The 12,164-nt window shown below is 37.6% G+C and overlaps 1 protein-coding gene across 12 annotated transcripts in view; it reads right to left on the bottom strand.

The window, feature by feature from the left end:
• The window catches only part of MESK2 (misexpression suppressor of KSR 2), a 149,595-nt gene extending 139,800 nt beyond the window's left edge, over window positions 1-9,795 (bottom strand). For 6 of the 12 annotated variants that reach the window (XM_067774998.1, XM_067774996.1, XM_067774997.1 and 3 more), the window contains exon 1: window positions 8,981-9,794. The gene's annotated coding sequence lies outside the window, so the exon portion shown is untranslated. Of the gene's footprint in view, window positions 1-8,976 lie in introns of all 12 variants that reach the window. The other 6 variants (XM_067774995.1, XM_067774994.1, XM_067774993.1 and 3 more) reach the window with 2 other exon arrangements.
• Window positions 9,796-12,164: the final 2,369 nt, after the last annotated feature.

Below are 12,164 nucleotides of genomic sequence, written 5' to 3'. Positions count from 1 at the left end.
CAACCCTCACCGGCGGAAAGATGTTCCATCCAAGATTCGGTGCAGTTGCGAAGGGCCGTACAAAGTTGTGAAGAAGATCAGTGATACCATCTACCGCATACAAACCACTGGGAAACCAAGGAGTAGAAGAGTGGTACATTTGGAGATGCTAGCGGCGTTTAGATCGAGAGATTTGTCTGATCGGACGCACAAGCACATGCAGATATCTTATCTGAAATGCTCCTAAAGGTATGCAATTGTTATTGTGGAAGTGTCGCTCACACATACAAGCGCATGGGGTATGAGAGAAGCTATAAAAATTATACATCTGTAGTTGTAGCTGACAAATTTATAACTAAGTAAATTCTGGAAGCGCCTAGATGATGACACGAGGAAATCACAGAGTATAAAGCATCAGCGGTAGAGGCGCTATGGGCAGTTTTCAGTTAAGCACGCTATCTGTCGGGCAATAGTTCAGTTTCATCAGTCAGTTTGGTTATTAAGCCAGCTAGTTGCAAAGTATAAGTGTTATTGTGAAGTACTTTAATAAAGGCCATTTTTCCATTATTCAATATTGCAGTTACTTATTCAACAGTTTAGCGATACGAACGTTAGCAGAAGATTGCAAATAAGGGAATTGCGGTAAATTCGTTACAATACATATATGTTCATAAAGTTTCAATCGCTTTTCGAACTTTCAGAAAACTTTTGAAATGTTCATGAATATTTTTAAGCATTTTCCGAATTTTCGAATATATTTAAAAACGTGTTCGAAATTGTAGTTTTCCTTATGTATAAGTCATTGAATTTTTTTTTAAATGATCGAAAACTCAAATATAGCTTATGTAATTTGCAAATTATGTTTGCTGCTTTTTCCTTACTCGCAAATGTTAATTTATTGTAATTTTAAAAGGAAATATCCATCGAAACGCGTAGGAGAAAAATGAAAACTTGTGTTTTGTCTTTAAATAATCAGCCGAAAAGCTCCAATAAACAGGAAGCTAAATAAAAATTGGCCGAAATTAATATACAAAATCAAAAATTGTTATGGTAGTTAAACAATTTTTCGATTTCCTTTAAAAACAGATTATTTACAGCAGAATGAAAACAAGACGTGTAAGCGAATAAAATTACAAATGGTCGAAAGATACCAAAAATCGTTCTGTATTGTCGCTGCTTTAAAGGCATCCGTAGGCCACCCATTCCCTCCAACATCATCAACACAAAGGCGCCTTATTAACAACAGCTGAGGGCAATACCACCAACAATTACAACAACAGCAAATACTAACGAACATCGTCAAATCGCATTACGTCAGTGCGGCCCATTGGAAACGAGTACAAAGCGAATGCTCAGTCGATTTGAGTTGAATCGGCGCAAATACGAGTTTGGTCGTCTGTTTATTTATTGTTGTTAAATTGGTAACAGCGTATTACACTTCTCGCACACCTGTTTCTTCCATGTTGATTATATTGTTTATAGATTTTTTTTTGTTTTTGTCCAATAAGCTAACACGCGAATAATAAAAAATGCGTCCGCCTGACTGGAGAAACACAACGCAAAAAGTTCTGATGATGTGTGGAGGGAGAAAAATTGTTGCAATTAGTTAATTAAGATGTTTTTAATTTGTGATTTTTTGAATTTCTTTGAATAGTTTTTAGCTTTCTTGGCTATATTTTTAACATTATCCACAACAAGCCGCCTTTTTGATTAGTATAGTGGCGATGTTTTTGGGTATCGGTGTCGCACACCTTAAGTTCCTTCCAAAAATTTAATGCTACCCATATTCTCCTTTGAGGGATTCGCACTTTATATAATAAGAGTAATGAAATCGTTTTCGTCTCAACTCTTATGGTCTAAGCCATGGATACCCAACACTTATTAGAATGTCCCTGCATTACCTGCGGTCTCATACACTGAAAGAAATGGTGCTAGTAAAATCAATAAATCGGTTCTGTTGTTCTTGACTTAATGGAGATTCGGTGAAATTGATCGAATTATGGTTAATTCGACCGAGTTCTTTGTCAAGCGAACGAATTGGTTTAGTCATTTCAACAGAAGAGAAATTGTCGCTCTTAAGTTAACAAAATTCTGTAGAATTGACAGGTTCCTAATCAATCTAACTGATTTTTCGGTTAACACAACTGATCACACTGGTCAGTTCAACAGCGATCAACAGTCAATGAATGACCAAATTTCAAAGAGAATTTTACTCGCACCGCGCTCTCTACTTTGTACTTATGACGATGGTGCCACTTGTTTCAAAAAAAACCAAAATAAGAAAACCATCAAATCGAAAAAACACACAAAATGGGAAAACAACAAAAAACTAGTTTTTCAGTTATCAATACAAAACGAAAAAAACCTTTTTTGAATTTACTGTGCAAGAAATTATGAGATACCGAGAGACCTATTTATCGGGTACAATTTTGCAACTTCTCCTCCAAGCAAAATGCAAAATTGCGCCCTCTTGTTGCAAAAGTTTTGTTTGAACGAACAGGACTTTTCCAAATTTAGTAAAATTTAGTTCAAGTTTTTATGAATTTTCACTCGCGCGAACGAATCTAATAAGATAATAAAAGACATCCTTTTTTAATGTTGATGTTTCCGACAACATAAAAGTTTGAGTTGTTTTGGAATCGTTTCAACTTAAAGTGTTACGAAAATTAAGCTTGCCGAATTACATGTAAAGTTACTCCAGTGGTGAATTACCTTCCTGCGATTTGATTCTTTACTTTTCTATAACTTACAAGTTCTCTATTTAAAATGTTATGTCAAACATTTATACGACAAGTTTTGTTCGAAACAATAAGTGTGGCAACTACATGCGAGAGAAGAAATTGAGAATGAGCTGAGCTGCATCTGAAAGAATTGAGAATCAGTTTTGTGACTACTATTTTAATTTTTATTTGAAAAGCGAAGTTCAAAACTATAAATTAAATATTATAAAATATAAAATTTGGTGAAAGTGCGTTTAATAAAACAAAATAATAAAGTGTATGTTTAATGTGTGCCAGCATACTTGATGTAAGCCCAATTGACGTTCGCTTAGTAAGTGCCACCGTGGAGTGATGGTGTCGTGCTCCGCCTGCCACACCGTATGCCCTGGGTTCGCACCCCGGGCAAAGCAACATCAAAATTTTAGAAAAAAGGTTTTTCAATTGGAAGAAAATTTTTCTAAGCGGGGTCGCCCCTCGGCAGTGTTTGGCAAGCGCTCCGAGTGTGTTTCTGCCGTGAAAACTCATCTGCCTTGCATATGCCGTTCGGAGTCGGCATAAATCCAGTAGGTCCCGTCCTGCCAATTTGTAGGAAAAATTAAAAAGGAGCACGAAGCAAATTGGAAGAGAAGCTCGACCTAAAATCTCTTCGGAGGTTATCGCGCCTTACATTTATTTATTTATATGGCAACATAGGTACTTTCCTACAAAGCTGTCGCAACAACTTTTTTTTGCTCATTTGACTACTAAAACGGTCAGTTACGAATCAACGATTTGTGCGCAGTTGACTCAACATCTTGTTGCGATGTATAAAAATTGACAGAAATTTCGGTTGAATTGACCCGTATTTCGGTTGATTTTACCAGTCTTTTTCTTTCAGTGTAATAGATCACAACAAACTTAAACTTCCTTACTTATCTATTTAACACCTACAATAAGCTACAAAATTAGTTTACAAGTGATAATAAACAAATGCTCATATTTGTTTGTGCAACTATCTTTTACTTGCATGAAAGTAGTTCTATATTATTTGAGGGGGTAGATGCTATAAACCGTGAAAAAGTATCTTTACACGTACACACTACGGTGTTCACACAAGACCTTTTTCATTTAATAATTTTTATAATTTGCATGGAAAACTAACACGTTTCACTTGTTCGAGTGGAGTTGTAGAGCCGTAGGAATATTTTTTTAAATAAAGACGGGAGAAGGGTGATAATTTTCTCGAAAAGCCAGGACTTGGTCTCTGTTCACTGAATGCCGCAAATATGTTAATAGGATGGCCCAGCACTGCAATATTAGCCTTATTTGTGCACCTAGACAGAGGGATATTGAAGCTAACTGTGTAGCCGATTAGCCAGCCAGGAGGAGTAAGACGCAGACATCCTTCATGTCTCTCTTAAACTCCGTGCGAGCACGAACAGTAGAAGCAGGGCAAATATGTTCTGGTCAGCGCGTCCTTCATACCCGTCATCAAGGTTTTGAACCTGAAGAAGTGAGGGCTTTCGTCGCATGTAATGGTTCTCACTGGTCACGCCGCTAGGATGTGCATCGAACCTTGTGCAGCTGCAGATGTATTGCGCCACTATTTGGCATTAAGTAGAAGGAGGTTGGCTGCTCTCGGTCAATTGTGTTTAAATGATCTCGCAGAGGTTTCCAAGCAAAAAATAAGTGCGATAGTTAAAATTATTCTTTCCACGAAGTGGTTCCATCCGCAGTTGCTGATCCATTTAGAGTTACTTAATCCAGTTAACCTAACCTTTGCCTTAAATATTTCAGAATTTCTTCCAAAAACACCATAACTTAGCATAAATTCTATACATTCAGTTGTGAGTTAGGACAAGCGTTCTTAAGAGAAGGTTCTGCAGCCAAATTGTGAGAGAGCTTTGGAAATAAATTGAGAAATTGGACGTATTTGAACTAGCAGCCGAGACAAGGCGACATTCCAGTTAAGCGTCGTTATGGATGAATAATATATGCTTGTGCCAAATATGGATTTTTTTAGATTATCGAATTTCGGTTGATTAGAAAAAATAATTGTTGATATGACGGTGGAGTATCATCCGGATAATCTTACTCAAGTCAGAGGGACGCCAAATCTCAGTTCTTTAAATTCAACTGAGGTATGTGCCATATGAAGGATGCTCAAGAAATTTGGCTAACAGGGACGGCAATGTCAATAGATACTACAACAACTTCCTCCTTAAGCTTACTTTCTTAAAAATGCTGTAGTTACCACCCAAAAGCATTTTGCAACTAAAGAATAACCAATCCAAAATCCATACAAATCAATGCGTGCGTAATTCGTTCCATGGAAAACTTAGCTAACGTAACCTAAAGACAAAAATAACATCATGAATTTTACAAATATATAAGTGCATTTCCACAGCTTAACAGTACCGTATTTTTACCCGTATATACATCTACGTTTGCGGGTTAAAAAATGCTTATCCTCACTTAGATAATATTTAGAGACCCATCTAGCGGCAGTGGTTAAATAACTAGCTACAGAACGGGTTGTACCGAACAGCGGAGACACACACCTCTGTTAACCATAGTGTATAACATGTAGCTGCATCTGAGTATAATGCGTATTGAAATTTAGGAGTACTAATTTTCTGCGCAGTAATTTTAGAAGTGTATATAAAGTTTAAAGCTTAGCAGTACATATAAAGTTTAAGTGTATATGTATATAGATGTAAAAAAACACAGCTATAGACAGCAAACAGCTATGATTGATTGCATTGCTATGATGTTCTTACTTAATGTTCGACTAAGTTTGGGGAACGCTGTATTGAAGAACATTATATTCAAAAAATTATTTCAAAAATTATCTGTTTCAGAATTATGTACAGAATATAGAAGGCGTTTTGGAACAAAGTTTTGAGACCGAGATATATGATGCATGATATTTCAGTATCACTTACACCTCATTGTTAGATTAGTTGTCATTTAAGCCAAAATACATATCAAGGTAAGACTTGTATTCTTCATGAATCGTATATTCTATCAGGAATGATCGTAATACTTTAGTCAATCAAACTTTATTGGGCCATGAGATAATCCAGTGTTTCAAGAAAGAATCATACATAGTACGTACATAGAATATATGAATAATTCATTTGGGAATTTTATAAAACAAGAGAAAAATGTAAACGCTCTTAGGGATAATGGAATAAAGATAATGTAATGATTACAAATGGGTAAATTATACAAACTTACATTAGAAGGGGAAAAAATATAATAAAATTAAAAGCCATGAGAGTTGATACTAAACGGTAATATATGTTTTACAAAACTACATTCTAACAAATGTCTATCAAAGGCTAGGCCATTAAGCAAAGTGCACAACTCAGCTGGTGGGGTTCATTGTTGTAGGCAAAGGTGAGAATGAAGAACGTATAACGCAAATACTACTTCTTATATATGAATTTATGCAGATATGTATCGTATATATTAGTGCATACACAAGTGTAAATATGCAGATTAAAAACTTCTGATAGGAACAAAGAGAAAGAAGGCCATTCTGATGAGCAAGGACATATACAGACGATGAAATAATACATACTACACATATGTACGGGTGTATCAATACAAAAATTACATATAATTACAAGTAGGTACATACATAAATTATAGAATATGAGGGGGTATGTGACTAACGCAAGTGCTGATAGGCATAATGCATTAAATTGGTAATGTAGGTCCTAAATGTGTTTTGCGATTTGTAGTTGAAGTGATGAAATTGATATGATGTGATTTAAATTTATGTGATGTGATGTTAATTTGTGTGATGTGATTTAAATTTATGTGATGTGATATGGTGATGTTGTCTTTATTTAATAAGTTCATAGAATCAAAGTTAGAGAGATTATGAAAAATAGAGATAATATCATACACATACATACATACACACACGCAGACACAATTGCACAGCCCAACAGATGTCGATTAAGGTATATATCGAAGACTGCGTAAAATATCACCATAGCTCGGAAGAGGGAAGCCATATTTCAGAATTGTTCTCATAAATATCCCACCTCAGTCCAAACAAAAGCACGTTCCTTAAACGTTTACTGGGATATCGATTTTATGTATTTTTAGAGCATAGCACATACAATAAATAACGCATAGGTAAGAGGATATACAGACAATTTCTCGCACATCCGCACGAACATATTTTAGTCACCCAGCGGGTTACCCTAACCAGAATCAGAATATACCCGCGGTAGGTATGCCTGTCGTAAGAGGCGACTAAAATACCAGATTCAAGGGGCTGTGTAGCGCAACCTTTCAGGTTGCCAGCGCAATATATAGCTTCTCCAAACCCAATTGTCAACCTCACCCGCGGCGAATCCTGTTTCACTAGCAGACGAGGCTCTGGCGACCCCAAGCTCCTCATGGAACTTGGAGGTAGGGAGGGAGGGAATGGCCTGAAGGTTTAATGTGGCCACATAAATCGTTCCCGAGATGGTCGGGCTAGCACCTTACTGGTGCTATGGTACCGGAGCGTACCGGATTTGTATCCGGAAAAGGACCATCACATCGATAACACTCCCCAAAGCCTTCGGGGAGCAACCTTATCGCTACAACAACAACAACAACATATTTTAGTCCCTTGTGCATGCCTCAGTGAGTACCGGGAAAGAGCAGCAACCTATTCCTTAGTTAATTCCTATAAAGCCACTTGATTTTTCGTATGAGGTAGAAGGGAATTATCTTCTTCCCTTACCACTGCCAGATAGGCTGGAAAACGGTGCGTACAGAAATATGGGCCGCTTTGTCTACATTCCTGGACATCGGCAGAGCAACTTCTCTTCCTCCCAAGCCTGGCAGCTTCTGCAAAGTGAACTCCGTTTTAGAAGACGCCAAATATATATAATAGCAACCTCTCACTATGAAACTCTCGCTTTCGCGTCGTGTGGGCTCCTATTGGACTGGACCCTGTTAACACTCCAAATACAATGAAAATATGAACTTTAATATACCACAATAGTTTTTTCCATCGCTTGGAGTCAACAACTGCCAGAGAGGATCACGAAATCAGTTGACAAAAATATCCCTATTAAAAAGTAATTCGATGTCGCTGCGAGTAAAGTCAAGGAATTTCTGAGCATTCTCGCACTCAGGTTGAGTAAATAATAAATTTCCTATTAATTAAAGCGGCGTATGTCATCTCATCTAAGCTATTAACTTAATAGCAGGGACCTCCTACATCGGGCTCTTGACAGTATGGTCCCCCTCCCGCTTCCCCCATACCATCACGTTTAGTTTGGATCCTTCCGTGAGCAAAAACCTTCCATCACTATTACTCACTCCATTCCATTCAGGTATTATGAGCGTGGAAGATGTGTGTTGTTCAACCATCAGAGCTCCGTATGTTAGTTGCTCGAACGGTGTACTTCTGCAGCAATTAAGCTGGTTTTTCTCAAGCACCCCTGCTTGGAATGTACCACATAAGTGGAAAGGTCGATAAGATTATCTGACTTGCAGTCAATGGGTGGCATGGGTGTTAGCGGCGTTGGTTCCATATTGTAACTAAAAAGATGGTCCGTGTAACGTGGAGACAAATTACACGAAGGATAAACATTGCATAAGGCGGGGTTGATTGAGTAAGAGTTTGAGCATTTACACCATCCAGATCGAAGTTGCGCAGAGTGATGCGCGTCTCCCTGGGAAGTATGCTTTCCTCAACGGAGAGTACGGGGTATTTTCATTAGGGTTCGGTGGGCATTTATCGGCATTGGACTTTGCCCACTCTTTATGGATTATTCTGAGAGCCTTTTTATGCTATTTTGGCTTAAAGGGCTGAACTCTTGTTTGCTGGGGAGCTCCTCAGGTTTTCTGGGCGGTTTTTTAAAGTTTTCTTAAAATACGTACAAATTTTTAGTTCTTATTAGACCCGTCCATTTTCTTCAATAAAAAAATCCCGACTAAATTTCGGTCGATACCACTTTTGTCAAATGAAAGTAGGCCATCTCCACTGATTTTCTTTATATTAACGCAGCCATGCATTGGTATCTGTGTGTGTATATATGTATTGCACAGAAGCGCAGTAAGGAATGAGCTGCCGCTAAGCGCAACAACACCCGTTGCCACATACATAGCTGCACCTAAAAAATGTGCCATCCAGACAGAACAAGAAGTCAAAATCTCCAACCCAACACTACAAATGTCATTCAAGTTGATAGTGCTGGGTTGCGGGCAGGCAGCTGGCTGCAATAGAATGTTGCAAGGTAAAACTAAACACGTAACTTCTTGCACACACATACAATGACACTTACCTGTATTTTAGTTTCTGTTTGCTTTATTTACTGCTCCTGCTCAAGAGCTATTTGATTTGTTCCTTTCTAGCCTTTTGCCGCTGCTTCTGCTGCGCGCGTGTGTGTGTGCGTTACGGGTGACCTGAATTAAATGCACTTCTGCTGTTAAGTCGGCGCCGTTTTACCTTTTGGAATTTTTTTATTGGTAACCAATGTAAAAACGAATTTTACAACTTCACTGCTTACGACACAATCACAAAAACAACCAAAACTGTTTTTTTGTTTTTTTTTGCTTATTCGGCTATTGAAAACACCCTTTCCAATTGCTTCTTTTGGTTTTTCTTTTATTTCATTTTATTTTCTAAGCAAATATTTTTTTTTGCCCTTTTTTTGTTATCTTTTTATTTATTATGAATCTTTCGTATTTCGTTTTTATTTTGTTTTTTCTTTTTTATGCCGCCTTCTTTCGTCGGCTCTGCTGGCGCTCTTGAGCTCTGTTTTAATTTTTTTCTCACAAGAAAAATCAATAGTTTGCTTGTTCACCTTCTCATTAATGATTTTTCTTCAAGCTTGTTTTATTTTTTAATTTGTTCCCTAATTTCGTTGAAAATAAGCGATTTTATTGTAACACCGCTTGGGCTGTGATCACGAATTCGTTGTTTCCGTTTATTTTTCGTAAAATTTTTGATTTTTTCCACTTGATTTTAGTATTTCTTTGATTTTCTGACTCAATATGCACTAACAAAATTTGCCTTCAAAAGCACTCTACAACTCGACGACGAAAACAAGACACAACCGTTCGCTGCGATGTTAAAATTACCAGTGAAGCATTTGTTGGTTTGTCGTTAGCGTAGCAGCATTTTGGAGCTCTCAATGCGAATGACATGTTAAAAGGAGTGGATGATAGTAATGCTTCTTTTGTGGATGCTAATGTCAGCTGTTAAGGAAACGTCAAAACCGGTTGATGAGAGTCATCTAGCGTCCAGGGGTGAAATAAATGTTTGCTTAGTATAGTAGCACTTCCGCAGTTCAATATCAAAATTTATAAATCAGTCGAACGTTGTCCTACTATTGGCAATAAAGCTAATGTATGTAATCTGTTAATTAATCTGTTAAACTGGCTGAGAGGATGTTTTAAAGCGCATTTTGATAAAGTGTTCAGGATGGAACCAAAATAGAAACTTAAAATCACAGGTGAGCATAGCTGTTTGCAACTTTTACGTCTGTTACAGCGCCAGGACCAAAAATACGAAAGCGAAAATTGTATTTCTTTCCCGAGATCAAGGCGAATCCATGCCAGGTGGTGGCAAAGCGAATTTAACCAATTCGCCGTACAGAAGATTGTCAAGTCAAAAGAAAATTTTCATTGATTTCGATTAACTGACATGTTGCAGTACAAAGCGTTGTATGGAAAATTATCAAGAAGTAGCAATCAGCTGTTGGGATAACAACACCTGGTACAAAATTCGTCTTGGGATAACAACACCTGGTACTGAATTCGCCTTGCCCGAGATATTTGCAAAAAAAAATTAAAATTTTCATGTGGTTGTTGTAATTATGATGATGTTAGGTACCCACAAAAAAACTGTGATCAAAATTGAATAATTCTATACGACATCATGAAACTCTTAATATACGTCTAAGACGCGTATCAAAAGACGCGTTTTAGATCCAGGATCGCGAATCCGAAAACGGAGGTAAAAAATGTTTGGTCGTTCAAGAGATATTTGCAAAAGAAACTTAAAATTTTCATGTGGTTTTTGCAATTTTTTTGATTTTGTTTACCCAAAAATAAAAAACATTGTGAACACAAGTTTTGGTCTTCGAACCGGTGATGGACCCACCTAGGGTAATTTTTTATAAGCAGGAAGGTATTCTGTGCAAAAATACTGTGGATCCCACCCCCGATTTCGGAGCACTTTGCCGTCATTTTTCGGTTGTTCGTTAATATCTTTTGATGGACGCAACATTTTTGTCTTCCAATCCTGGATCCAAAACGCGTCTTTTGATACCCCTCTTGATATTTTTGGACGTGTATTAAGATTGTCATGCTGTCGTATAGAATTACCGCGCCCGAAGGCGTGTTCTGTGTAAAAATATGGTAACGTTTTACAAAACAGTGCACCACCTAAAATTTATGAAAGATGGCATCAAAAGACGCTTTTCGACATCCGTTTTTATACTCCGAAGAAGAAGCAAGTCTAGGACACCACCCTGTGTACCCCCTGTATATTTATCCTAGGTTGTGAGGTATCATTCCTAAATTGAGCCCATGCTTGCCAACCATTCATATAATTTGCGGTGCATCTTTTTAGACAAGGGAAAAAGGGTGAACCTTTTGTGCCTTGGAGTAGTGTTCCGTGGTTGACTGTGTCAAAAGCTTTTGGCAGGTCAAGTGCCACGAGCACCCCGCTATGATGGGTCGACTGTGAGTAAATGTTCCATCGAAACACCAAGCGTTAGGAATAAAGCTACCTTAGTAAATCTGACCATTTGGACTAAGCGCTTCACGCCAATGATTTTCCAGAATGCAATCAGTGCCCAGTTCAACCGGATTAAGGAACTTAGACTGCTTACACTGTAAGGCGTGCTTGTCGAAATAGATTCATTAAAATCTACGGAGCCGATGGTTAGAAGGGTCAAAAATGCGTTCACATTGCAGTGTCCGAAGTTCTTGAGGGTACGAAGTTCATATTCGTTTTTTTTGGAAACACTCATGTTTCCTTTTTATACTCAGTTGAGCAGAGCTCACAGAGTATATTAAGTTTGATTGGATAACGGTTGGTTGTACATATATAAAGGAATCGAGATAGATATATACTTCCATATATCAAAATAATCAGGATCGAAAAAAAATTTGATTGAGCCATGTCCGTCCGTCCGTCCGTCCGTCCGTCCGTCCGTCCGTTAACACGATAACTTGAGTAAATTTTGAGGTATCTTGATGAAATTTGGTATGTAGGTTCCTGAGAACTCATCTCAGATCGCTATTTAAAATGAACGATATCGGACTATAACCACGCCCACTTTTTCGATATCGAAAATTTCGAAAAACGGAAAAAGTGCGATAATTCATTACAAAAGACCGATAAAGCGACGAAACTTGGTAGATGAGTTGAACTTATGACGCAAAATAGAAAATTAGTAAAATTTTGGACAATGGGCGTGGCGCCGCCCACTTTTAAAAGAAGGTAATTTAAAACTT

The sequence above is a fragment of the Eurosta solidaginis genome, chromosome 3, assembly GCF_040869045.1.
Source record: "Eurosta solidaginis isolate ZX-2024a chromosome 3, ASM4086904v1, whole genome shotgun sequence".
Lineage (NCBI taxonomy): Eukaryota > Metazoa > Arthropoda > Insecta > Diptera > Tephritidae > Eurosta > Eurosta solidaginis.
The sequence above is the reverse complement of the archived record's forward strand: the minus strand, read 5'-3'. Positions and strand labels throughout refer to the sequence as shown.